The sequence below is a fragment of the Phasianus colchicus genome, chromosome 1 (genome assembly GCF_987193195.1).
Source record: "Phasianus colchicus chromosome 1, bPhaCol1.hap1.1, whole genome shotgun sequence".
Classification (NCBI taxonomy): Eukaryota; Metazoa; Chordata; class Aves; order Galliformes; family Phasianidae; genus Phasianus; species Phasianus colchicus.
This window is the reverse complement of record NC_143436.1, coordinates 100,492,750-100,520,395: the sequence shown is the minus strand read 5'-3', so window position 1 is coordinate 100,520,395 and position 27,646 is coordinate 100,492,750. Positions and strand designations below refer to the sequence as shown.

The window sequence follows — 27,646 nt, the reverse complement described above, 5'->3', positions numbered from 1 at the left end:
GTACTAAATAGGCTGACCAGAATGACTTCTGCCACATACAGTCTGCTCTCCCTGGCAAGTGGTGACTAAGAATTGAGTGCTGTGGGAAAAGTGTTTGGGTGTAGCAGCTGAGCTTCTGGATGCTGTGGTCTGATCTTGTGAACACTCACACAAATGACTAACTTCATTTGAACAGTCCACAGAACAGGAGTCACTTCATTCTTCTATGTTTATAAACTCAGAAGCATATGTTTACAAGTTCAGCTTTCTCTATGAACAAAATTTAGTCATTTACTTTTCATTTTTCACAGTTTTTCTTCAACTTCACTTAAAACAAGTAATGCTCTTATTTGAAGTAGTAAGTGGAAGTGTGCCACATCAGTGCTTTGACAATTAGCCAATCTAGCTACCATAGTGTAGGAGTTACAGTAAGCATACATAGAAAGTTGCATCGGTCATTTATTTTGAGCAAGTTCGCCAACTTGGCCCATCTTCCTGAGCAGTTCACTTGTTTGATACAAGCAATGAAAGCCATTCCACTTATCTTAATTGCTTTACTCATGTCTTCCATATTCCTGTAACAGTTCTTGATTGTTCAGCATCAGAAATTAAATGTAGTGTCTTCCATTACTTCCACAGTTACCAAGTACAAGCAGTTAGGTAGTATCAGTTAGGTATATGCTAGCCCCTAGACTTTTATGAGTCTGAAATTCACCTTTTGCATTAGATCAAAAGCAGTGTTGGCGGGGTTTGCTTAGCTCCTGGCTGGCTCGTGTAATAGACCAACCAAATCAAACTGGCAGCATTATCGGTTATCACTAGCTATATTAATAACTGCAGTCCTTGAGCACAACTGATATGTAGATAATCTTGTATGAGATTGGAGAAAGTTTAGTTGCAGTTAAAGCAGTTGCTTTCTCTTCACACGATATTTCTAAAACAGGCAGGCACAGCTAGTGAAGACAGACAGAGGGAAAAAACACTAGGTGATTTAGATACAGCAGCAAAAATCCCTCCAGTAGCCCACAGAAATACAGATAATGTTTGCTCAAGCAAACATGCAAAAGCTAGGAAAAGCCAGAATTAATGTTGCCCATGTAACCTTATTATGGCCTTCTGTATATACATGCCTTAATTACATTGACCTCTGGCACCTCAGCAGGGTGTGAATCAGCATTGTGTAAGGCGGGGGAAATTTGCTTTTACAGCCCTCCTCAAATGAATGGTGGCTAGGACAGTTTTACAGGTTTGAAACAATACCCCTTGCCCTCCCACTGTGTTTGGAAACATCTGCATTGCTTTAGATGAATTGTTTCAAAACAGGCATACATCCAGAATCTACAGTTCTGTACTTCTTGGTGGAAGCCCACTAATGGTGAAAAACAAGACAAAATTGGGATTTACAATGGAAAATGTGCCACATCCACAGTGAATTGATGATCTAGAGGAATTGCTTTCAAGTTCTGTGGTGATTTGGGTGCATCTGAACTAGGCTGCTCCAACAGCAAGGTTTTGGAAGGGCTTTCCAGCTTCTTGCTTCTGCACTATGGTTTTTAAGTGCTCAGTTATGCCCTGTGTGCTCTGGAAACAGTACCTTTTCCTTCTGTGTTGGTTTTTCTTTTTCTTTTTCTTTTTTTTTTTTTTTTTTCCCAAAATGGATGATTTCACTGACTGGGTTCAAAGAGTGGCTTCACAACAAGTTGCAGCAGCTCGGCTGATGGGCCAGGAAATCATGGTGGTAGTTGACAGTGCAGGTATGAGGCAAGGGGGAACCTGCTAATTCATTTTTCTGCTGGAGAAATAATAACAAGGAACAAACCATTATTTTTTTAATTGTGCTCTCACAATTAAAAACTGTAACTTTGAATTATAACTCCGAAGACACAGTACAGTGCTGCCACTCAAACAGCAGTCCCTCACCCAGCTCCCAAGCACATCTTATCCAGACCTCACTGTTTCCGCAGGCAATCCAGTCCTTCTAACCATCGCCCTGCCCTCCCAGGAGTGGCTGGAAGTTGCAAAGGCAGAGCTGAAACCAGAACGTTGCTTCCTGCTGATCTCAGAGAAGAATTAACAGTCCTTAGAAGAATTTCCCCACAGACCTCAGCAGAAATTAATTAAGTACCCCTTCTCCATTGGATTAACCAAAACATACTGTTTCCCTCAGCACTGAGACCTTCTTCCACAGGCAGACAAGGTGCCCCAGGGTTCCCAGCCTGGGTCCTGCTGCACATAGCACTACTATGACACAGCTCTGGCCAGGCTGGGGCCTGCAGCAGTGCCTGGGGAAGACCAGGCTGCTGCCCACTCTGACCACTGCCACAGCCCTGCTCACCTCGCTGGGGCTGTGGGATGGGCTGGTTGGGGAGGGAGGTACTGCAATGCTCTCCTGGCCCCACAGCTCCTACCAGAGCGGGGTGCCCTGTTGTCACCTCCTGCACAGCCCCAGGACAAGCCCTCTGCAGAGCAAGCCCTCTTTATGTCCCACAGCATTAACAAATGAATCAGTTTTTCTGTAGGGACAAACTGAGGCTGAAGCTGTAAAAAGCACACGCAACTTTATTAGCTTCTTGAAACCCCTTCGGCAGCTTGTATTCCTTGTGAATGGTGTTTTCTATAAAGATGGACTCAGAGTTAAGTAAGTTTGACTTCAGGAACTGTGAAGAAGTCTCAGCACTGCTGTTAGCCCTGAGCAGGTGTCTGTTCTGTGGGTGATATTTGTCAGCCCCTGGAAGGCAACAAAATTTAAAGCAGTTGACCTTAGGATTTCTCAGAGTCACAGGAACTCCCTGGGAACTGCTAAGGTACTCTGACACCTCATCCTTATGTCCTTGAGGCTGCAAACATCGATCCTATCCTTGAGTCCCAGTGCCACAGCTGTACCTCAGTCTCTCCCAGTTCTCCCTCTGGGCAGAAGCCAGCATAGAAAGCGAGAGGAGCAGCCTTAATTTGCACTCCTTTTCTAGCAATCTCCTAGGACGGAACTGCGCGTTGCAGAATGTTTCTCTCTTATATGTAGCTAATCCTTTCTTGCCAAATGCAGAGCACATGGTGTTGCTACCAGAAGACTTCAGTGGGAAGGTGAGAAGAGGGCAGATGGCTTTTTTTTCTGAGGTTTTACCTTTCCTTTTGGCTCCTACTCATCCTCATTTGTCTTCCTGTGCCAGGGAACAGAGGTCTCTTAACAGGCTACCTAAAAAATTCACTGCTGCTCACTGCAAACTGGAGAAAAGTATGGCTCATTCATCACTGCATTTCTGCCCAGTCAAGGCAATGTAACACCACTGAAAACATCTGGGATGGAGCTGGAATAGAGCTGCAGTGAATCAATGTAGAGAATAAACTGTCACATTGCTGGAGTTTTACTTGTAGCCTTTGCACATCAAATGTACTCCTTGCACTGCAAAGCAGCAGCATCACTCTTGTAAGCACAAATAAAACACACCTCTTTGGACAGCCTGACCTGCTTAGAATAAAAAACTACACTAATCTAGTTTTGTGTGATCAGGCTGGTTTTTATTTTCAGAGCTGTGAGCTGGCAACATATTGCTACTGACTGTCTTTATTCAACAAGAATAATGACAAATGCTCTTCCAACGGAAAAAAAAAAATAGTGGACTTTGACCATACATTAACCCCATTAGTATGATGTTAACTTTTGGCTTTAATTCTGGCATAGTATTAGGGATATTTAAAATAGGGGAAAAAATGAAAAGAAATGTTAAACACATTCCTATTTCTGCTGAAAAATTGAATGATAACTTCATGTTAATGTCATGAGATGGCTGAAAGAATTTCATGTCCCTGTGTCCTGCATAAAGTGTTACTTGGAGGTATCCTGGGCAACTTGCAAATAACCACAGAAAAAAAGAAACATGTAACAGACTTCAAAAGGAATTAAACCTGTACTTTTCCCAAAGAAGTCATTTCAGATGCATATCTTCTGAGGAGCAAGGCTATTACTTAAGTAACACACTCATATACTAATTGATGAAAATATAATGATGATCAAAAAAATATAATGAAAAAAATCTCATTAATTATTAATTTTCCTATATTGTAATTTATGCCAGCACTTCGCATACAAAGATATCCTTCCTAATGAACATTTGTTAGAGAAGTAAACTCCCTCAAGAGGTATAATTTTGGTCTTTGAAAAGCTATATACATTACCTCCAGAGGTTTAATATTTGGCATAATGTAATTTGCAGCTTCAGCTGCAGAAAGTATCTGAGAAAATTAGGGGCCATAAATTACTAATTACACAAAACTTACAATAGCCAAATGATGGCTGCTTCCAACAGAGAGATTAATATAACAAAAGCCAATACTCCGATTTCCCAAGATTGCAAGATTCTAGATGGATAAACATGAGGCATACAAAGAGAGATGTGCTCAGCACTCCCTTAAGGTAAACTTGCATTTTATTTTTCAATGGTTGCATATATTTACTGTAGGAGAAATGTAGAGTCAGCTGCAATTGCATGGAGAAACCATTATAACCTATGGGTAGTAAACTCCAAATATGCCCCAGGGGACTGATTGGAAGTTACCTACAGTTCTCTCATTATCACAGCACTTTGCGTCTCTGGTGACTTTTGTCATGGTAAGCAGATTGCAGACAAGTGAGCGCAAGATGAAAAAATCAAAGTACATAAGCATATTTTATGAGATAGATACTCACACATCTACTTCAATGAAGCACAGGAAACAGCAGTCTTAGCTCTTCTATAGCTCAATTTATTTGTTCTCCCTGCATTGTTGATGCCTAGTTTTGATAGGATTGCCCCGGTGTGTGTATTTGTGCTATAAAAATATCAGAAGAGGATCACTTCCCATAGTGACTGAGTGAGCGAGGGTGGGTTTGAATTCTCCAGAAAATGACCACACGACCAACACATCCAGCAGAGGAAAGAGGCAGGTGAGCTCTCTTGCCTGCTGCTGAGGTACAAGAATGTTTTCACTGTCTACCAAGCAAATCACCTTGATCACACTAGGCCCAAGTCTACTTCTAGATCATACTGAAAACAGTGTTGAGGGCAGCTCCACGTTGCATTCTAACTAAGGCACTTATGGCTTGCTTCTTTGAATGTTGCTAAAGGCTCAGCTTAACTGCTTCTACGGGGAGGGTAGGTGGTCAGCATTCTAAAACTTAAGTTTTTGAGCTCAGTAAGCCCTCCTGCTTATTAAAGACCTATTCAACTTTTTTTTTTTGCTGTTGTTGCCACTGTTTTGTTTGTTCAAATACTATAAAGAAGATCATTTGATTTAGCTTTTTATGTTGTAGAAACAGATTATATTATTTGATTATTAAGATTGAAACAGTTCTTTGCTGTCAGAAAACACAAAAAGATTGGCTGGGGTTTGTCCAAAATTTCATATCATATTTGTTGTGAATTGTTTTAAATAACAGGTATGATAAACTAGTATAATGGATCACAAGAATTTTAGCTAACAGAAAAAATGGATGTTTCTCAACAGTCATAACATTTGTTGCAGTCGTGTAATTTATTAGAGTAGTATAATTTATACTTTAGTAAATTAAATATTAGATTATATTCAAAATGTCATTGTATTAGACATTGTGCAGATACAGGATAACTGATTGTCTTTGCCTTGGAGAACTATGATCCAAGAGCCTTAACAGGAAAAAATAGCAGGGAGAAAAGAGTGACAAAAATATCTCACCAAAACGCAGTTCGTACTGAAGCGTTAAAAGGCAAGCGTTGTACCATTTCTGATGCTGTCTCCTCTTCCTGGGTGCCAGATCAAACAACATGTTGAGTAAGAACTCCCTCTGCTCCCTTTCTCTGGCAAGGAATGCACCAGGAACTTTCAGCCCAGCAACGTCTGTAGCCATCTCACTGCCCAGAAATACATATGAAACATGCTGGGAGTGCTTGTTATGCACAAAACAACATACTTTTTCTTTATTCTGCTTTACTTAGTGTTATTATTTATTTATTTGTTTGTGTATTTATTTATTTATTTCTCTCAGTGGCTTTAGTTGCAGTTATTTTCAACGGTCTAACACCAAAACTACTCAAAAGACTTTTAGAAACTAAACCAATGGTTATACGTGTCTGTTTGGTTTAGAAATGCAGCTAAGTTTAGCATTTCAGTTTTTCACTGGAAATTCTGAAATAGCAAATACTGACTTCAGAGGAAACACTGGGCATGCGTACCCTCTCTTAAGGACTAAGGAAAACAGCTGTAGTAATTGGAAATAGTAAATACAATACACATTATAAACTACAGCTGCCTTTCCTAAAGTGTGTTTCTTCTTTCTTTTCCCTACCTATCTTTTCTTTTACTGCCTTGCAGTTGTATAAAGAACAAGAAAATATTATTCATAATTCACACAATAAATAAAAGATATTGTGGTTAAAACCTCTAGATATACACATGTACTAGAAATAAGCTTCCACATAAAGCAGACAGTCCATACGTGTCTGTCATATGACTATTTAATCCCAGCACTTTTTTCTTGTAAGGTTAATATTTTATCCCTTTTTACTTCCCATAAATTCCTAAGGATCACACCATAAATAAGTGAATTAGAGGTATCCAACTTCCTAGTAAGAAGTCAGAGAAGTCCTTGCAAGCCCATTGAGTTAGCTCTCAAGCACTGATTTTACAATCATACTTGGAAGCGTATCTTTGTTCTCTTCATCGGTGTAATTAGTAATTATTAGGAATAAGCAGCCTCGAAGAAGGAAGTGCAGAGGACTAAGCATTCCAGCCCTTAGCTCTCTGGAGATTTCCCTCAGTGCAAACATAAATGCTGATTAGTGCAGTCTCCCTTCTGACTCTCCTCTGCACTCTTTTCCACAAGCACTTTTCATATGGCCACACTCTGAACCCACAGCTTCACCAGCTAGTCACAAACATGCCTGCTCTGCAGCAAAATATTACTCGTGTTGAAAGTATATCAATCTCCTTGCAACAAATATGTCACAAGCTGTTGCTGGTAGCCTCGTCCTCTGACACAGTGACTTCCTTGGTCCCAGAAATTCTCAAGGGCATGTGTTTTGGGAGCCCTCAGGCTGTGGTGTTATACAACATGTTGTCATAATGTTCATGCCTTCACTGCGGGACATTTCTTAGTGGGAATGCTGCTGATTCTTCAGCACAATGTTCTGTCTAGCATATCACGTATTCCATTCTCCTCCATAATGTGAATGTAAGAACATAAACTAAAAATAAATGAAATTTAGTAAGCTGAAAGCCCTGTTCACAGCAGGAGGTTTGGAACTGGATAATCTTTGAGGTCTCTTCCAACCCAAGTTATTTTATGATTGTAAGACAATTTTGAAGAGCATCAGTTCAGCATGTGAAACTAAAAAACAGACACCTAGATACTATTCAAGTGAGGAATCTTTCAGAGCTTCTATTTCTTTTCTACCTTCCACAATCTGCCTTGTCCAAATTGAGGGAGAAATAAATTAGTCATTCACCATTATTCTGGGTTTGCAGGACTGTACATGGATGTTCTAGTCACTAAGCTGCTTTGGCCCACACCTTTAATTGAAGGCTTACAGTGAAATTCAGTAGATGTTCAGAGTTGGCTCTGATGCACTCAGATCAACTTGTGTTTGAGTGGATTGCTGACCCTACTACAGTTAGAAACAAAATAGATCAGAACCTGACAGTCAGTAGTGTACAAATGATAGTTAGAGGCTGGAATTTGCTATGTGCTCATTTAACACTTTCAACAAGCTTCTAGCTTGCAACTGTTTAAATCTTTAAGTCTATTGAAGACATACTGAAAAAAAAATTGTCACACATTATTCTTCACAGTTCTCTTTGAGTAGACTGAATCATAGGATCACAGCTTTTCAAGTATCTCCAACCACAAAAATCTGGTTTCCTGATGATATTTTATAAATTTCTGAGTTTTTCAATCCAGTTCAAATATTTGCTGACCTTTTCTTGTCAGAGAGAACAGCAAAGTTCATAAATCAGCTTCACAGGGTCCTTGCTGAAGTCAGACCCCCTCAGATGTATCTGCATACAGGATGTAGATTCAAATTCTTTAACCTCAAGAGAAGTCTTTTATGAATTAGTGGGTTGCACTGCCAACTTCTTCATTACCAGTAGGCCAAGTTGATCTAATCAGACAGAATGGCAATTCAAAGGAATCAGTATCTTTATAACTATATTTGCCACTTCATTTTTCTTCTGCCAGATTTGTCTCCATATGATCACGCTCTACCCATCCCACTTCCATAATTCTTGACTAAGTTGTTTGCTTTTTTTATCTCAATTACTGCAAGCCGTGTTCCTCAACCTTGACAAATGTGATCCTGCCTCATTTGTTTTCATTTGGGAAGCTTCTGTTCATCTTAACCTACCTCTTTAACTTTGCCATCACTTCTTCCAGTGTTGGCTTCACCTCCTTGTTAAAACATCAATATGTGCCCCTGTTCTCAAAATGATTTCTGCCCTGCCTGATGTTGCTTTGTAACAAGACATTGACATACCTTGCCTCTTCCCATGTGAAGTACACTTTCCCTCTTCAATCAGTCATGAGGCTAGTCTACTTCACCTTATTTGATGGAATTTGAGACCTGTACCATTCCACTTTTACTACTGCTTCTCGTATTTGAGAAGAGTTACTCATAAACACAACCCTCTGAGCATAAGTATTTTATATCCCCTGCTGTACTTCATGTCTGTATCCAAGCTCTCATTTGCCATTAATGTTGCCTTGATGTGCGATGACCATGACCCAGCATGTTCTCTCTTACCTCTATGGCCTTCTTTTTGTTGGATATTTGCCATAAAATACATAACAGAGTAACTTTTTGCCTGTTGTTGTGGCATATAAACTTAGGAAAATCTCTTTATATTCATAAAAAGGACAAAATCAGCTACAACATTAGCACCAGTTCTGTTCTCTGTTTATAAAGCAGTAGCTGAATCTGATGAATGTGATTAACTTTACTGAGTCTTGGTGAATGTTGGAAACACAACTGAGCAGAGGTTCATATGCTTAGTACCGTTTGTTGTCAATAATAGATCAATAAGGATTTTCCTATTTACACTAATGAGCCAGGTTTTCTCTACATTATTGCATATCATCTTTCATAATGAAGCTATACTTATTACATTGCATTTGGCCAACAGTTTCTGAGACATCCTGACTTTTTTTTTTATACTGGTCATCACTTTATTTTCAACCTGACAAAACCTGGTTTTCATTCCTGGAACAGGGACATGCTCAAAATTCAACACACAAATTTATTCCCACCTTCAGTTTTTAAATACTTCTATACCTTAGTATTCTGCAACACACACACTAAACTTGATTCTCAATTATGCTAGAGATTATTTTCAACCACTTCTCTATCTATAAGGATCTTAAATTTTATGGAAGCAGCCCCTTGTGGATAACTCTTGCATGAAAAACCCTGCAAGCAGCACAAGACTTCGAACTCCCTGGCCCTATTGTCAAGGGGAAAATATGAAGACAGGAATTTGTTGTGCTATACAAGTTCTTTGTTTTGCATGACTGTTAGTAGGTCATGGGAGCTCTTGGTTGCCTCAAGTTTATGGTGCAAGCATAATCCACTTGAATGCAAGAAGTACAAACGTTTCACACTGAGAAACACACTTTGCTGTCAGGTTCCATGTTAGCCGCCGCCAACTTTCCTTATTATTTTTAAAGCTGTTATTTGCAGGTTATAAGCATAATACTGGCAACTCAGAAGTACTAGTTTTTTGTATTTCAAAACCACAACAAGACCTGCATTGATTTCTCAGGTTGGCTTAGAGGGTGCAATGCATCCAAACCATTCAGAATGAATTCAGTACACCATTATTTTCTAATAAGCAATCATAATCCTTAATGTCTAATGAGGAATAGAAGACTTAGGATTTAAGGTAAGCCCAAGTATCTTTCTGTGGATGAAGCTCTCTTAAGGATCTGAACGGGATCCTGTTGATTTCAAACTCTGATTTGAAGGCACTTTTGCTAGACTTTATTGGCTATCATGCATTTTGCTGGCAATCCTGGCTTAAAATACCATCACTCTATAAAAAAAATTTACAAATAACAAATTTAAAACATAACTATTCCATCATATTCCGTTTAGTCCTATTTGGAGTATAGCAGACTTTGGAACCTGTTGGTCCATAGCACTGTCAAAGCAATATTATTATTTTCCTCATCAGAGTAATTAATACTGCATTTGTAACAAGCATACAAAAATTCAAGGTGTACTTCTCTCAGCACCTTGCCCTCATTCCCCCGAAGTCCTGCAGACCCAATCTTCAATATTAAGAGATGACAAAATCACTGTTCACCTTGCAAATTCTGTTTTGATCTGCAAGTTACCAGGTTCTTAGAATTCTGCTGCTGTAGGAAAGTTCAATTTCTAGCAACTTCTTCAAGTAGTGCCAGAATGCATATGCACTAACAAGGCAAGGTATGATTGTGTAGACAACCTTGATTGCGTCATTTGCCAAATTTTGAGTATTTTACTTTGCATTTTCCATTTTAATTATAGTGAAATTATATAATTTGAATGTTCTATTGCTTAGGAATATTTTAAGATAAGGTTAAAAATCATTATAATTTGTATACGTGATGTACATGCACAAGAAAGAAAACAAGTAAACTTTAACACTTTTTGCTCAACTGGAACAGAAGTGAGTTTTGGAGAAAAAAGACATCTTTGAAGCTTGAGAGTCTTTCTTTTGCAGTATTTCAAAACCTTATGGCAAACAGTGAAGCACTGAGAGATTCAATAATGGAAAAATGACATGACTATCATGGAGTCTTTAAGTAACCTAAATACTAGGGAGGATATCACTTTCTCTATGGTAGTCCTATGTGTTATTTGAAGAATAGGAGATTGGTACATGTATCACATATATAAAAAAATAAAGTATCCTCTAAAAGTCAGCATATTGGTGCTGCTGAGAACTCTTGCAAGCAGCATCTCAGGCTGTTGTTCCATGATGCGGATATTGGAGTTTTAACCTGCTGGATCACCAGGCAAAACAGATTTAAGCCAATTTAGAAATCAGCACAAAGCACAGCCAAATTAGCAAAAGCATGCAGTGGTGATTTTCTGCCAGCACATGTCACTGGTATCCTAGACAGCTCCCTGCTTGTCTGCCCTGTACATACCAGAAACACCAGCCCTGCTGCACAGCAGGAATATTTTAGGGCAGTTCTCTTAGTCGGGGCCAGCTTTCCATTTCCAAGGTCAACTGTTGACCCAGGAAACTGCTTCATAAAAAGTACCATGCCACTGACAGGCCAAAAAGCCCCGGGAATCTTGGCATTACAAATACCATGAGCTATTTTTGCCTTTCTCTTCAGCTACAGAAATAGCAGTGACAGCGTGTATCCATGCCTGGCAACACTGGGCAAATTATGTGGCTATGTTGAGGTTTGGCATAAACTTTCTGCTCACCGTGGGCTGTGTTGGGAAGTCATCAGGAAAGAGGCAAAAAATGGGAAGCACAGGCCAACAAAAAAATAAACAGTCTGTTCCGAGAATCTTCTCCAAGACAATAAAGGAAAACGTCAGTCTTTTTCCAGGAGAAGAGATATGTATAGGTGTCTGATACAATGGGGTTTGGCCTTGGTCTTGGTTCTGGATAGATTGCAGTGGCATCTGCAGTAATTGCTGCTTGTAAACACAAAAGCCACCACCCTGATGTCAATGTCCAAAAGAAAGAGATGCCACAGGGCCTTGGAGATTGCCATGAAGAGTTGGCAACAACTTCAGATGAAAAGCGAATAAGAATGGAAGAACCAAAAACCTTGCGACTCTGTTTTGGCCATACTGATACAGAACAGTATTGTACCAGTTTCTTCTCACTGTATCTGAGCTGATGGGATGAGTTTGTAGTAGACTAGTCCTTTTACGGCATTTTTGAAATGGCAGTAGTCATCCTCAAACTGAATTTACGAGTAAGGGAAAATACAGCTCCAGGTGAGTTTTCAGTTCTTCATGCTGCTTGCTTCCGTTATGTTGGACTGTGAATTGCTATTGACAGAGAGAATGTACAAAGTGTTGGTCTTGCATCCTTTGCTATAAGAGTGATAGTTTTGTCAGAAGGCTGGGGACTGGCATCTGAACTGGTACATGGTCTTTCCCAAAGAGAACTCTGCTCAAGAAAATAACTTTTTTACAAAGAATTTATTCCCATAAATATGAAAACCTAAAAATATATTTTTTTTAAAAAAAGAGAGAGAAATAGGATCTGCTTCAAATCAACTGCTTCCACTGAAGAGTAATTAAATCACCAGTCTTGGACAGAGAATCAAAGATATATATGTAGACTACTAAAATGGATATAACATAAAAACATTAATATTGCTGAAAACAAATAGATTTTTTTTTCTGGATTTACAAAATAGTTCCACTTAAATCTAACTTTCTGAAACCTATGTGTCTGTAAATTCTAAAGCTAGAGCCATGAAAATTATGTGCAAAAAATTTAGAAGTGTTGTATAAGTACCTGTGTTTACACATTTCTGATCTAAATAATATTTAGTCATAAAGCAGAGCAATACCAACTAGAACTAGAGAGAAGGTCATTCTGGGGACATGACAGATTTTATCCGTGTAATACTAATGGTAGGGAGAGAATGTGAAATACTAGCTTCTCTTTTACATGTTACGCCTTGTAGAAAGCTTGAGACCTTATAAAAGAGTTAATGACCTGGCAAAGCTTCCAGGAAAGAGTTAAGAGCTATTTTTGTATGTCACATAGACAGAAGGAGAGTTGAAGAAGAGACTAATTTTTCCAAAGAGTTAAGAAAATCAAAGGAGTTAAGAAAATCCCTGCCAAAGTGGACAGGTGAATTTCTTTTCTGTTGCTCATGCTCAGGGCTGTTTGAATTGAGACTTTTTGTTTACTACACTGTCATTTTTCCTCATAAGATGTTTTGTTTCATTTTTAATCTAAAATCATTCCTTTCCAGTCAAATAACACCTTCTTTTTAACTCAAACAAAAAATTATAATTTTTGATATTGTAACAAAATAAAATAAAACAGCCAAAATAGAAAACAAAGCAACAATGCTATGAAAAAATATAGGCAACAGTAGTGGTCCACCAGTTATAATAGTTATACAGTTATAATAAGGATATGTATATAATATTCCCTGAGTTGGAGGTGATGCAAGTTTAGATTCCTTTACAAGTAGTTATAAGAACCAGACTCCTATGTGTAGGAGCTTCTGAAGAGGAGGATTGCAGGATGGGTTTCTCTCAGTTTTTGCTGTCAAAACACATCTGACACAAAAAAAAATGCATTTATTTATTTTTTATAAATAATTACTCTTTTTCTTGGATTTTATATTATTCAAGCTAAAACTGAAGTTTTAGCTCACCATTACTGAATGTCTGCAAGCACTGATTATAGCTGACCTAAGCAAGCTGAGTACTCTCGTAGCTTGTGCACCTTCCTGGATTTCATCCCCATAGAAATCAAGCATAGCAGCAGAGATGGAAAACAAGCACTTGACATTTTCCTGCAATGCTTGGAATATGGTGGTAAATGGGCGCCTGGAGCTGGGAGGGGTTTGTGAGTAAACCAGCCTCTCTGAGCCCATGCCTGCACCTGATCCCAGCCCTGAAAGCCATAGACACCAGGAACCCATTGCCCTGTTTCAAGGGTAGACACAGGGACTCAGAGAACCAGCAGGTGGTGGTACATAAAGCAGAATAGAGCAGAGGAGGATACTGGGGGAGTGAAAGAGGTCACATCCCCCTTGGCTGTCCTGGTAAATCCACACCTGAGTTTCATTACGTTATTGCCTTACATCTGACATCTAATTATGTAAGCTCACAGAAGGCCCAGACTTTTGAACTAAAGAGCAGAGGTCAAATTTTGCTGTTAAATCAAGGTGACAGAGAAAACATATCTTCCATGGCTGATCCCTCCTCCTGCCTTGATTTATTAGAAAACAAGAGTTGCAGTTCTGATTTTTAGGAACAACCACATTTGCATTCATTTTCTCTTTATTTAGTATTAGGGGTCTATTAGATTTCTCTAACACTCTCCCTGTGCCCTTCCAAGAAAAGAAAAAAGATCAAAAAACCAACCCCAAACCTCATCTTTGACACACATTTCTATTTAGGTAGCTGATATTCTGATTTTTTTTTTTTTTTTCCAGAGAGCATTTTAAGCTATAGTCTCTGACATTGCCTTCTGTTGAACTCTGCCAATGCTCTTCCTTGCAAACCCTTTGAGATCTATTAAGTTTTCATCTTCTATCCATATTCTGTTGTGATTGCTTTTGGCACAGATCCTTCACTAACACAGTGAAGAAATGCACGCAGGCTAGGAAAAAGGCATGGATGATCTAAAATTCCTTTTCTAGGTAATTTGTGTTCTTTTTCCAGATAGCTGTACTAGCTTTATGTTCAAGTGTTAAGGACACAGCTAAATTTGCTTTAATTATAATTCTCAGTCATTAAATCTCAAGTTAATTTTTGAAAATGGCTTAAATTTTTTGGTCACTGCTGCTGCTTCTCTGTAAATTCTTCTTGAGGACTTTTACTTGGTCTTCTTGCTTCCGTTATGGTTTAGTCCCTGTCAAGTTGAGCTTCCATCTGGTTTGAAGGAACATACAAAGTTATTTTTCCTTCTTTAACAAGAACCTTACTATAATGCTCTCTGTGCCTTTTCTTTTTCTAATTCCAAAGGTAGGCAAGATGCTGGAAATTATTACAGTGCTGCCTTTCAAGAGACAATATCATCGATCAGCTACTGTCTTCCCATATTAGTGTACTATTGCAATTCAACAACATTACTGTTGTCTATAGAGAAAGGCCAAGCGCATCACTAATAACCTCTACATAGCTTAAGCAATTCCTTTTTAATGAAATACAGGCACTGACTTCCTGCTTCTAGAAGTGTTAATGAAGGTGAATGTAATAGTCAAAATCCTTAACAGCTCCTCTGTTTTTCTAAATGTTGATTTTTCAGTGACTATTTATCAGTCCTTTATTTAATTTCATTTGGGAACTTGAACCATAGTTTGTCTTCACTGTTTATAAGTATTGACAAAATTCACTTCTGCTGAAGGGAATTCATTCTTTAGGAAGGCTGTGATTGTCTCATGCTTTCTATTTTGATTTCTATTTATACTCTTCCCTTAGTTAACATTATTCAGCCACCCTATTTGCTGTGTCATTTGTATGCAGACGATATTCGGATATCCTCTCAGTCCCTGCAGAGCCTACAGAGAAGTTTGATGTTTTGTGTAATTGCCTCTGTGATATTTAATCATGGGTAGCTTCAAATTTTGTTAAACTTAACACAGACAAAACTGAGTTGCTATTGATTAGTTCACTGGTGCAGAGGTCTCAGGTGTCATCTGTGGTAGTTTCCATTTGTGGTAGTTCTTTTATCCTTCAGATAATGCTTGTGACCTTGGGGTCATTGTGGATTTGGTGCTTTCTTTTGAAGCCCACATCAATCACATAATTAAAGTGTCTTACTACTGTCTTTGGAATCTAGCTGGGCTGAGACCTATGCTCTTTCTAGCCCACTTGCTAAAACTTTAATCCATATTTTGTTTGTCTGACTTGACTGGTGAAGCTCTTCCTTATGCTTGCCATTGTTTGCTTTAGGAACACGGTCTAGATATTTAGGAATATTTAGTATACAACTCATGAATTTACAAAGTTCATTGCCTACTTTATAAGCAGAGGATTTATTTTTAAAATAAAGTTAGACAATAAGTATCACTCAGCTTCTTCTAAGATGGGGGCTTTTAATAATATTTCATCTAGAGGTATATTCTTTCCATACAAACCAGTAGAATTTTTACATGAGTTATCTCAGTTTGCCCCATTATTCTTCTGTCTGTTTTTGAGCGTGGGTAGTTTTCAAATATTCAAATTTCAAGATTACTGTCACTTTGCATTATTAAATGCTATGTATTTGGCAAATTTCAGCAGCACTGGTTATGATTCTGTTACAATCCTGTTTTCACTTACTCATCACTTTGAGGGCTAATGTTTTCCGGAACACTATCTACCAAATGATTGCTTGTTTCAGTTTCAGCAGAATTTATTTGAAAAATTCCTTTTCTCGGATAGATGTTTTTGCCAATACAGTGTCATAGGCCACATTCTGCTCTCTGTTATGTCTACAGACTTCAGTGGGATTGCACAGGATTAATGGAAGCCTTGACCACAAAAGAGAGCCGTAAGACTTTTAAACAATCCAGATAAAACAATACAAATACATATGCAAACACTTAGTCAAGTTTAAATTTGGTTTAACCTTATTTAGTTTAAGCTGATTCCCAATAGTCTTAACCCCCACTGAAACAAATGAAAATAAAAAGTGATGCAGCCTAATGGCTTGGTATAAAAATCATGCTGTGTGTTTGCATTTTGGATAGTTTAATGTGTAAACGAGTCTAAATAGAAGGCTATTGCTGCATACACCTAATCACGGTTCATATCTGCCCTGAAAGGTGACACAATTGAGATAAAGTATGGTCTGACATAAAGTAGGGACTGAAAAAAAGGCAATCCACAGAGAAGCAGGACAACTGCAATGTGTATTTTAATTGACTCCCCTTAAAATCTCTTGAAAAGAAGAGTAACATTCATGTGGATTATCAGCCATATGCATGCCAGGGGGTCAAAGCAATACACTAACTGCTCTTTTGCCCACCTCTGCTTATACTACTTCACATTAAGTTATACTCTTGAAACTGTGGGAGATAGGAAGCTGTCTAGCATTAAAATACAATACAACAATTGTAAAAACTTTTTTTTTTTCCTCCTTAGGTTCTTTAATTAAACATGGAAAACTGCATTAGAATTGCTACATGCAGTCTCAGTGTGTGCAGGGCAGACAAATGGGTGAATTTCACTGGGACAAACTGCTACAGGAAAGATTCATTTACACAGGATTAAGTGGAGTAGTCAACAGTTTGCCTTTGTTATGATGCTTTTTGTCTACATACCCACCCATAATACAGTGCTATAAGGAGTATACTTAGATGTGAAAATCAGATGTATTATTTATTGAGTAACATAAATATGCAACACACGACACACCATGAGCAAGGATGGCCTAATGGCCTTCTGGAGCAGCTTGATCCTAGCTGAAATGTAAACTTTCATCTCTGACAAAGAAGTACTGGAACACTACAGCTTTCTGTGCAGTTGGATGCTCTTTCTGAATCATTACAAAATTTTCTGGCAGGGGCTGCAAGTGTTAATTGCTGCAATGAGAAGATAACTCAAACTACCTCTCTAATTAGAGAAAGCACAATGGCCCAAGCAAGGCAAATGTCTGAAGGTTTGCCTAGTCTTCCAAAATGGATCCCAGCAGTGAAGAGATTAAATCTGAGCAGCAGTTCCTGCTTTTCCTGAGCAAGAAGCCTTTCGGACAAGAACCTTCAAGGAAAGCTTGTTCCAAAGACTACAGAGAAGTGCTCCTTTGCATCAAAGATGCAAAAAAACCCAATTTAAAACTTGCATAAGAAACCAAACATTCTGAACTCACCCACAAATGCAGCAAATTGATTTTAACTGGCCACACATTTGCTCCAGGGTATATAACAAAAGAGAAAGAATTGTTACAATGGGTTATTCTAGAGATATTATTCACTTCATGAAGTGTTGCAAAGTGACTTCACATTCTGCTTGAGCTCAGAAAGTTTGCAGAAACTATCCAGAAAACAAGAAGTTGCAAACTTTTCCCCACCACATAAATGCAAGGGTCAAACACAAAAATAAAGGGGACATAACATGAAGAAGGAATTGTTCTGCATTATGATGTGCTGCTTTTTGGCAGCAGTGGAGGTTCAAAGAGAATTACTTTGTCTCTAATATGGACATGAGTAATAGATTGCAGAATGTACTGAGATTTATATAGGCAGATTTATGAGGCATGCCAGAAAACAGTGGCCCACTGAGTTTATTTAAAGCCATAGAATCAGAGAAAGTCTGTAGCAATGACTACAGAATTCATTGCCTTCCTTGCAGTAAAACTTCATCTTGCTAAGGTGAGTGTAGAACCACTGCCTCCTACCCAGAAGTAATTGGAGCTAGTCTCCAAAACACTAACAGCTACATGAAAGTACTTCATTAGTGAGAAAGAAGCCATTGGTTCTTGAAGCAAATGCCTCTCTATTGTAAACCTGCTTGACTTGGTTGGAAATATAGTGGAACAGAGCTCTACGTATCTACAAGCTTCATTACAATAGATTTTTAAGATGGCTTGCTCACTTTTGTCAAATTTAGATACTTGGCATTTAATATGTTGGCACTGTGATTTTTTTTTTCTTCTAGTTGGTAAAGAAAAGTCTCTGTGACTCCAGAAAAACATGCCCTAGGAAAGTATGAGAAAACTTCAGCCTCCCTGAGGAAAAACGTAATGTTCAACTTCTGTATAAAGATGAGAGGTGGAACTGGTAGTGGAGTTACCACCTTGTAAAATATTCTGAACTCATAATGTTTCATGGGGCCAATGCCCCTGGGAAGAGAAATAAACTCTTTTCTATGTCAGAGCAATAAATATTTATATACCATATTGCCCAAAGACCTCCGTCAGAAGAGTTTGGAAGAGAGCTGAATCTGCAGAAAAGAAAGAAGTACATTTCTTTTGCATTTACAATCTGAAGATACAGACAGACAGAGTTATAGTGCATTAAAAGAAATCAGCATATTGGAGAATTTAAAGAGATTTGGGCAACTAGAAGCATTACAGGAATGCTCCTTTTCTCTGTCTTCATGTTGTTTAGGAGCAAATCATAGATGATCTCTGAATCAGTGCTGCTGACAGATTAGTAAATTTTACTTTCTGATGGAGGGAAAATTGATTGTAATTGTAGTCTCTTCCTGCAGAATCTGAATTATCTGTATAACCACTTAACCCTTATGGACAGAAGAGAAGGAATCAAATCCCTCTTGAAAACAGAACATTAACCTTCTCAGCTTTCACAAATGCCCATTCACATGGTCTCCTCTTAGAAGAACATAATCGGTGGAAAAAACAAGAGAATCAAAGATTACAGGCAAATCAAAATCATTCTCACCCACACAGACTGTGTTAAAGGTATTTTACAGAAGTACAAGCTTCATATACTTAAATGTAACACCCACAGCACCTATTCATAAGACACCACATGAAAGAAATAAGTTTCAACTTGATTTTCTACTCTGGGGAGTTTGAGCTATCTCCCAAAGACATCAAAGCAGTGAAACTACAGTCTTAAGTCAGACAAGTGAGGTTTGGAGATTCACAGAGCATCACAAGCAACGCATCTCCCATTGCAGGCATGAGAAGTTTTTTGCACTTTTAATGACTTGCAAGGGCTCCTCAGATAATAATGAGACTGGGGAAGCACAGTATTCATGTAAGAAGAATTACTCACTATTTACAGATAGGGAAACTGAGGCATCCTTATCGTGGCTAGGGTTTCAAAAATTGGTCTCTACTTTTGCAGATGTTGCTACTTGTTTTCCAACTTAAGCCAAACAAAGCATAAAGATGTCTGGGAATTTCCAAACAAAATTGGCTTTGGTTTGCCTTTCCATTAGCACATGAAGTTATCAATAGCACAATATTTTGCAGAAATACATGGATTTAGATGAACCTCTCTTAGGGAAAAAAAAAAAAACATCACCACCAACATCAAATAACAAAAACAGGAGACCAATGGAAACTGCTTTATTTCCTGCCTGCATGCTCCAAAGGAACCCAGATTTCTACAGTCACGGGTTGTAGACTTGTCCCTCTGTATGCACTAGTACAGATTTAGCAGCCCACAGAGCTTTAAGGTTGGGAGCGCAGAAACCCAGCCTATAGCGCAATTTTTTCATTAACTCAATTCCCTAGTTTTCCAGGAGGCTTGGAGGTCCAGCTAACATCTAGAAGCATGACAGGTCTCAGTTCAAACTTGAAAGGCTCTTGGTCTTTCTGTTAGGAAGAACTAAGAGGAGCAACTGAGGAAACGAGGGCTGTTTAGTCTAGAGAAAAGGGATAGAGGGCAGACATCATTGCTCTCTACAACAACCTGAAGAGTGGTTGCAGCTGGTAGGGTTGTACTTCTCTTTTCTCAAGTGATAGAATGCAAGAAAATTGTCTATGGGGCCAGATGACATGCATCCCAGGGTTCTAAAGGAGCTGACTGAGGTGGTTGCTGAGCCACTATAAATCATATTTAGAGAGCTATGGCTGTTGGGTTAGGTCCATAGGGACCGGAAAAAATGAAACATCAGTCCCATTTACAAGAAAGAGAGGAAGGAGAACCTGGAAAACTGCAGGCCAGTGAGATTTACCTCTGTTCCTGGGAAGTTCATGGAACAGGTCCTCCCAGAAGATATGTTAAGGCATATGAGGGATGAGCAGGTGATCTGAAACAGCCAGCATGGCTTTACCAAGGGAAGGTTGTGCCTGGCCAATCTGGTGGCCTTCTGTGATGGAGTGATGACATCAGCAGACAAAGGGAAGGCAACCGATGTCATCTATCTGGAATTGTGTAAGGCCTTTGACATGGTTTCTCACCAGATCCTTATCTCTAAATTGGAGAGATATGGATTTGAGGGTTGGATTATTCAGTGGATGAGGAATTGGTTGGAAGGCCATAGACAGAGGGTTGCGTTGAATGGCACTATGTCCAGCGGAGGTCAGTGATGAGCAGGGTCCCCCAGGGGTCTGTCCTGGGATTGGAGCTTCTTTGATGTCATGAATGACATCAATGATGTGCTTGAGTGCACCCTCAGGAAGTTTGCCAGTGACACCAAGCTGAATGGTGCAGCTGACACGTTAGAAGGAAGCGATGCCATCTTGACAAACTCAAAATGTGGGCCCATGTGAACCTAATGAGGTTTTGCACTTGGTTTGCACTTGGTTTGCACCAGGTTGTATGAGACCCTGGGCAACGTGGTCTGGTACTAGTCTAGGAGGTTGGTGGCCCTGCCTGTGGCAGGGGAGTTGGAACTTGATGATTCTTGGAGTTCCTTTTAACCCAAGCCATTCTGTGAGTCTATGGTCTCAAGTTTCACCAGGGAGGTTTGGATTGGATTTCAGGAGGAATTTCTTCACTTGAAGAATAGTCAAGCATTGGAACATGCTGTTCAGAGAAGTGGTGTAGTCCCCATTCCTGGAGGTATTTAAGAAGTGCGTGGACATGAAGCTAAGATACATGGTTTAGTCACAGGACTCAGCAGACAATGTTGATAGTTGGAATTGGTCTTGAAGGTCTTTTCCTATTTAGACAACTCTGATTCTATAAAATTAGTTAGCTTGTTAGGGAGTATCTAGTTTGTCTTTTCCTAATTATTAGTGGAGGAAGGGAATACATTCTCTGCAAGGACATTCAATGTGTGAAGTTTTGGTGTTTTTTTTTTTTTTTTTCCAGTGATGAAAAAAAAATATCAGAATTGCTTTGCAGAACACTAAGGGTCCATTTCAGTCTGGTCTTCCCTGCTACTGCTCTGCTTTTGTGGAGATCTTGGCTCCCATGCTTTCTTTCCCTATGCAAGGACAGACTTTTTAAAATACTGGACACTGAAGATGCTGGGTGTTGCAAATACCAGGCAATGTCACAAGGAGTTCCTGTTTCACCTCTCACAGATGTACATGGCACCAGTGTGAAAGACATGGCAGAGAGGCCAGAGGGGACCCAGAGCTGCACTGGGAACACAAGTGCTGAGACTCAGGTAAGAGAAGGTAAAAGCAGAAAAGCCCTGTTAGATTCCCTAGCAGTCATCAGCTTTCCCTGTTTCTAGAAGAGAAATTCAAGTTTGAGTTGCGTTCAGATGTGGGCAGGTTAAAGTGGGGACAAACTGAAAGCATGGGCTGTTTTTGAAAATGGCTGAAGTTGATACATGCTAGAAGAAAGCCAGAGGGCCCGTTGTCCCAGGGGTCCAGCACCTGGCAGGGCTATTAGAGGAGGGGCTGGCCATCACCTTGGGTGGCCCAGGGTTGCTTGAGGCACTTCAAAAGAGAAGCCATCTCTGGCATCTGGAACATTATTATATGCATGTGAATATTTATCTCTCTGAGCAAAAACATTATCCACATTTCTTTCTGGCAAGATGTTATCCTTTTCTGAGGTGTAAGAGAGAGGCTTTCAGCTGGGAGGGATTAATGATAAGTAAGTGCAATTCAAAGGAGAACTGTAAATTGAAATCTACTCCAAAACACTTCTTAAAACCCTGAGTCATTAGAGGCTGAATCACATTATTCCTGTCAGCAAGATCTGTAACATCATCCCCTATTTACTGTACATTACCTTACAATCCTGGTCAAACTGTGCATCTTCTACACAAACATGAAGAATCCTACTCATCAGGATGAGTTTGGCATGACGTGAGTTTTATTTTCTGATGCTAGTTAGAAAACAACAATCTCAATTCAAGAATTTACTTAGGCTCAGTGTGCACACAAAAGGAGCTTTTCCTAAGGAGTGGGTCAGATAATAAGCCTTGTTTTCTGTTTTTCACATTTCACTTATTTGCTGAAGCTCACAGCCGTCTGTTACAAGGGCAATTCTAAAAGTCAAAAGGTTACAGAATAAAGCATCACCCTTAAAAATTCATCATTTATCTGTCGAACAGTGACCTCGTGGTGACTCTCTCTCAGCTACAAAGCCATTGATTGCATGGCTCTTCATTCTCCTTTCGTAAATCCTATAAACAAGCCCCTCAGAAATGTCAGAAGAAAATGTAACAAGTAACTTTTGTCATATATTAAAATAATGATGCAATATTAGATTAGATATTAGTCTAATTACCACACATCTAGCTCTTTACAAGAGTTCATAATATAAGATTAGGGGAAACATTATTACAAAATACATGTTTTTATTAAATTTTAAAAGATTTGGAATTTTCCTGTAAAAGTGTGTACTCTCCAAGCATGTATAACTTTATGCTTACTAATATGACAGGTATTTTTAGGAGATAAGTTCCTCCAATCCAGATATGTCTATGAATTTTAGTTCCTTTAGGCATCAGGCTGTTGATTTTGGAAAGGCACAGGATTAGAAAGTTTAAACAAGATGGAAGATAAGGATCAAAATTAAATGGAAAGTTACTTCGGTTCATTTGTTTCAGTGATTAGAGAAACCATATTATTAAAATAGACACTCAATTGTTTTGTGCTGCTTATGACACAACTGCTCAAAGGGCAGAATTAACTATGAAAAATTAGGAAATAGAACTACCCTCTCTGCTGAAAGAAAGCACTCCAGCTTGCAATCAAACAGTATTTACACTTTGCATGATGTCAGGCTTCGAACTTGACTGTCAAGCCATACCTCTTCAGTAATACACCATAGGGACCTGTAGATCAAGCCAGGCTCTTCTTAAACATCAACCTTCTGCAGGAGAAGTTGTTTAAACAAAACAGACTCCTCCTTTACAGAGGTGCAGCCTTACTACTATTATTGCACTCCCTCTTTTCTCTGCAGACCCCTGTTACTTATGGGGATGATAAATAAGAGAGATTTGGGACTGAATTTCAAACCCAGTACAAGTTCACAGGGCACACATAGTTCATAGCACCACTGAGACAAAGTCTATACCCCAAGACAGTTTACAAGCACACTGCAGAGATAGCCTTCCTCCAGCCAACCTCTTAGCCAGTATAGTTATTACTGGAATTTTACTTTTTCCTCACCACAGATGAGGTGTACCTGAGGCACCTGGGAGATAGATAAAACTGCTAAAAGTAGTCTTGCCAGTCTACTGTTTGAGATTACAATGTTGGAGCTACTCTATCAATTCAGACAGCAGTTGGCCTCTGGCAATACTTTTTCCTTCAGAATAATTAACATTTTCCCACAGCCCCCTGGTTATAGGCATGATCATAAAGTCTGTGTCTGTTAGCTGAATTTGCATCAGATACTGTACACCTCGCCAGCTGCGTGGCAGTGGGATTTTCTACCTCTGCACAAACTTTCCTGTCGGAGGCAGCAAAAGCCTTAAGTGCTGAATGGTTAGTTCTCAGTCAGCTAGGCTGAAAAACTGTTGTATCTTTCCAATCTCCTACAGATTTGTCCCTTTGGGGTTTATTATCCTTTTGTGAGAAGGAATGCTGAATTCTCTGTCATCCTAAACAGATTTTCACTTTCAGAAGTCAGTAAGAGCCTCCCGTTGATCACACCAGGTCAGGATTTCTCAGGTTACTTGAGGTAAATTTTCACTTCTGTTTCTCCATTTCATTGGAGATACATATCTCAGCTTCTGACAGAAATTTTCCCTTAGGAAATCCTCTTTCTTCAGTAGGATCTTCTTGGGCTGTAATCTCACTATTCATCAAAATTATCCTATCCTTATATTATTGAGGAATACTCTTTCTTCAACAAGGTGCAACATTCTAAGTATCTTTTAACCACCAGCTTGCTAATAATTAAGTAGTTTAAATAGGAATCCTCACGAATGTGAAGACAACTTGCAAGTACTAGGATTTCCAAATGACAAAAACTCTGCATCTTAAAATAGATTACTTGTAAAATTTCTACAGAATTATTCATTCAACACAACTTTAACTTTTCACTATTTCTCATACAATGCTAAATCCTCAGGAGTAAAAAAGGAAATCTTTCACTATTTGAATTTTAAACTATTGATGATTGAAGCCCACGAAAAATGTGAAGGCATAAACTATTTTTGGTGAAGGGAGGAACAAATCTTGGACATAATGGTTACATACATTGTGTCAGTAGTATGATGATGTTCACTCTGCCCCTAGCATTATACAGCTGCCAGTGCTTTGTTCTTTAGATCAAGGTAATATCCTTCCTCTCCTATTACTTTCCTGGGACTTTTGGATGCATTGTTCTGACTGAAAGAGTAACCAAGATTAGAAGAGAAAACTGTATGGGAGGACTTACGATCTGAGTACATAGATATCGTAGCTAGCCTACAGAAATATCTACACCAGTTCTTACAAAATCTCTTGGAGGTCCTTGATAAGTAACAGCTAGAGAGTTTGGTAGAGAAGGAGTTATGAGATAAAGCCTGTCTCTCAGCGTATTAATGAAATGTGTGTGCTGTTTGGCTGCATTTGAAAAACAGAACATTGAGGGTAACATAAACCCTATATTTGTGGATAGGTCAATATCAAAGATCGTGTCTAGATCAAAACCTGGAAAATGCAAAATGTTCAGATTAGTAGGCAGAATAAAACATCAGTGTGGAGAGTGGATTTATATGATTATACTATGAATAATTCATTAGCATAAGAAATACAATTAGCTTTTAAAAATGATCTAAATACTATGCTCAGTTTAGCAAATCTAACTTATAGTAACATCAGGAGGTAAAAGTCCATAATGCAAAAGATATTAAAACAAATTCCTTTAGGAGTCCAACTGCCTGATTACTAAGGGGAAAAGGGCAGTGGATTAGATGGGTTAGATCATGCCCGGAGAGGTTAACTTGCCTTTAGTCAATACCCTTGCATTTGCAGGTGTGCCCTCAATTGACCTTATTAATATGTGGAACCCTTGCTGGAAACCTTACTTCAAAAACATTAAGCTCTGGTTGTTTGAAGTGGCTCTGACTATAGCAAAATGTTCTTTAAACTTGTATGGGGTTTATTTGGTGGGAAGATGCAGAAAAGCTGAAGCATTTTTTGTGAGAGAGGCTTTCCCGCACTTCCAGTAGATAGGACTAAGAAGGCTGAATCAGACAGAAGATAATCAATGTTATAGCTGGCATACTAAATCAATACATTACTGGCAACTGTAGCTAGTTTTAGCTGAACCTCTGCTTTCCAGAGCAATCACTCCAAGTCCTGACTTAGTCATTTTCAAGATGAAATTGCATCGAGCTCTTAATCTGTACTGCCCCGGTTTGATGTTCGCCAGCCTGACACAGACAACAGTTTCCCACCAAGCTGATTTCTGTTGACCTATCTTTCATCATAACAGAGCAGAGCAAGTGCAAACAGAGAAGAGCTTACCATGTAGAAGCCTTCTGGTTGGTGCTTTGCTTCGTCTTCGTGTCCTTTCTTCGCAGCTGGTTCACGTGAGGGAACGCCAACAACGCTCACCCACTCTTCGGTATTTTAAAAGTACTGTGTATTTGTAAGAGTCGTTCTTTCAAGAACGAAGAGTGCCACCACTAAGTGACATTTTGAACAAGAAGCCAAAAGCTGATACAACAATTCAAAAGCACACAAATTAAAGTCAATTGTAAAATGGATTTTCCATTCCATTAAAAATGTCAGGATTGAAAAATTTTGACATATAAAAGATCATATTAAATATTCATATTGAATTAAGTGGGAACAAAAGCAGAAACATATTCCAAATATTGTGCAAAATTAAATTCTGAAAACAATTAGTTTATCCAAAATGTTTAAATCCAAATATTTTGTTTACATTTGAATCCTTCCTCTTGTTTTCTATTTCAAGATTAAGACTAGTAGCGGATTTTGAAATAAACCAGAACTTACACAGAAAATGTCAAAAACAAAGCATTGCTATGCTATGGTGCTTCATTTCTTTTCAACTGCTACTGTTACATTACATTATTTTTATCTGTTTAAATAATATCATTTGTTTTATCACTCATTTTGTCACTTGTTCAAGTACCTCATCCAAAAGAAACTCACCAAGGTAAAATACCTTTAATGAAAACTTTCAACCTACTCTAACGTTACTCTAAATTAACCATTGCAGTTCTACTGGTTGTATTAGGGGTGACTACAACTCTATGGCTACTATGATCCTCTCTTTTAAAACATTCTTGCTTGCAAGGGAACACCAAACTGCAGCCACACTCTCTTAACAAAGGTCTTTTCCACTAGTAACAGTGGACTTCACTGTTCAGCCTTCAGTCAGTTTGGATACTCCTACACACCTAAATAAAGCATGGCACAAAAGGCTGTGTGGCACAGAGATACCTCTGAGTACCTGAGGGCTATTTGCCCTCTAGAGCAGACTTGCTGTTTCTTTTCTACGTGGCTCTTGGCCCTACATCTCCAGCCCCATGTGGTGTCTCTCAGTCTATTACTATTTGGGGATGAGGACATTCATTCAAAGCATACTGAAAGGTACTGCAAACTACTGCAGTGCTGCTTCTAGCATGGAGCCGGAATGTTGCTTCACATGCCATAGGACGTATGTAGCACAGCGTGCTACATGTGAGAGCACGTAAAGGTGCAAAAGAGGACTGTGCAGGATGGAAGAAGCTGAACTCGGTGCCATTTGATCTTTGCCATCTGCTAGTAGAGATCACCTGAGTGAGCTGCCTCCTGCACTGCCCTTTGGGCAGAGATTGTTGGAGAGATCCCAGACAGAGCCTGATGTGGACTCACAGTTAAGCAGGGTCACCAGTCCAGAGGGCAGTTCTTAGCTTCTCCTGGGTCCTGTTACTCAGCAATATAATCTGGCAAGAATCAGTTTTTAGTATTTAGAAGTATAATAATTTAAGTTGTGGGGAGAAGTATGTAAATTTCTTCTTTCTCTCTTCTTCTGGAGATGGGTACAGCCTTATCCCTATAAGCACATCGCATTGTGCCTTAATTCCCCAGATTTGTTTAATTTGTGTTAGAAGACTCTGTCAACAGAAAGGCAGCCAGCACAGTGCTATTGACAATATTGTTTGGCAGGCAATGCTTACTCTGATTTTGTTCTCACTGAACTGTGGGAAGGTGTCTCCATGTTTGCTACACTTCTTCTGTCCCATACTGAGGTTTTGTTGTGTGC

At 39.0% G+C, this 27,646-nt stretch overlaps 2 long non-coding RNA genes across 3 annotated transcripts; one reads left to right on the top strand and one right to left on the bottom strand.

Moving 5' to 3' along the window:
• Positions 1-296: 296 nt before the first annotated feature.
• On the bottom strand, positions 297-20,754 carry LOC149919903 (uncharacterized). 2 transcript variants are annotated; one of them, XR_016463748.1, is made up of 3 exons: positions 20,262-20,754; positions 5,668-5,843; positions 297-1,771 (listed from the first exon to the last, which is right to left on the bottom strand). It is a non-coding gene; the product is annotated as an uncharacterized LOC149919903 (long non-coding RNA). The 2 variants fall into 2 exon arrangements; XR_016463749.1 differs by lacking the exon at positions 297-1,771 and adding an exon at positions 2,574-2,707 and having other exon boundaries at positions 20,262-20,753.
• LOC149919902 (uncharacterized) lies at positions 20,424-26,132 on the top strand. Its single transcript, XR_016463750.1, has 3 exons — positions 20,424-20,461; positions 21,559-21,644; positions 25,865-26,132. It is a non-coding gene; the product is annotated as an uncharacterized LOC149919902 (long non-coding RNA).
• The last annotated feature ends 1,514 nt before the right edge of the window (positions 26,133-27,646 follow it).